The sequence below is a fragment of the Echinococcus granulosus genome (assembly GCF_000524195.1).
Source record: "Echinococcus granulosus chromosome Unknown EG_S00501, whole genome shotgun sequence".
Classification (NCBI taxonomy): domain Eukaryota; kingdom Metazoa; phylum Platyhelminthes; class Cestoda; order Cyclophyllidea; family Taeniidae; genus Echinococcus; species Echinococcus granulosus.
Genome location: NW_020170880.1, coordinates 2,614 through 3,666, shown reverse-complemented (window position 1 = coordinate 3,666; position 1,053 = coordinate 2,614).

The following is a 1,053-nucleotide window of genomic DNA, read 5'->3' as shown; positions in this document are numbered from 1 at the left end:
TTTTGTGCAGCTCTGCACCGTCCATTCGCTCATCACAAGACATCACTTCAACAGCCACTTTGTCCACACAGCCCTCTAATTTCCCCACACACTATACAAGTCGTTTCATTGTATGTTCATGAATGACTCCGGAGTCCATGTGGACATGCTGCAATTACTCTTGCAAATCTCACTGACGTTGCAATTACCGAGCTGGGTTTCCAGTTCATTTTATCGAACCGACTTCACCTGGACTTTAAATTACAAAAAGCCGTTACGCCTCGGAAGGCAAGAAAGCAGCTTTGCAGATCTGAAGCTCTATTCCTATAATTCCGACGTTGCATTTCTAGAAATCGTATAATCTTTTTGAACGGGTTTCCTATTGGGTTGATGGGAAGCAATCTCAGAACAATCAGTGCGAGCAGATGACTGCTGTTAAAATAGGTAGGTAGAATGGTTCGCTCCCCACATCGTTCCTCCTCACTAAAGCTGGGAATGTGCTTCTTCATTATGGTCGCCGTTAGCTCCCTCTCTCTCTCCCCCCATCATTAATTTAAACCAATCTCACCCCTTTACTATTGCCCACATTCCCGCAAGTGAATTGGCCACTACACAATCACAGGGACTGCTTTATGCGCAAACCAGCATCGAAAAGGCAGCCCTCCAATCAGTGACTCAGCGGTGATCGCAACAGATATCGGACCTACTAAATTAAACAAGGTGATGAAATGATAGTGCCACGAAAGCTGGGATGAAAGGACCTATCGGTGGACGAAGTTGCAGGCAAATGTTCCTTCCCCATCATGTCGAATTTCGTGATATCTTTTCACTGCAAATTAGGCTACCGCATATCCGTTTGGACTCATTTTAAAGACCCCTGCATACGGCTGATCAAACGCACCTTATCAACAAGTAAGGGATATTTTAACCCCAAATACACTCATATGTGACCATCAAAGCAAAGAGAAGAAACCACAAGAGGTTCTCCATACCCTTGAGAGCAAAGTGGCCGTCGACAGGCAAGCAGCTGCCATGCTATTATAAGAGATTATAACCTTTCACCCAATCAGCAGA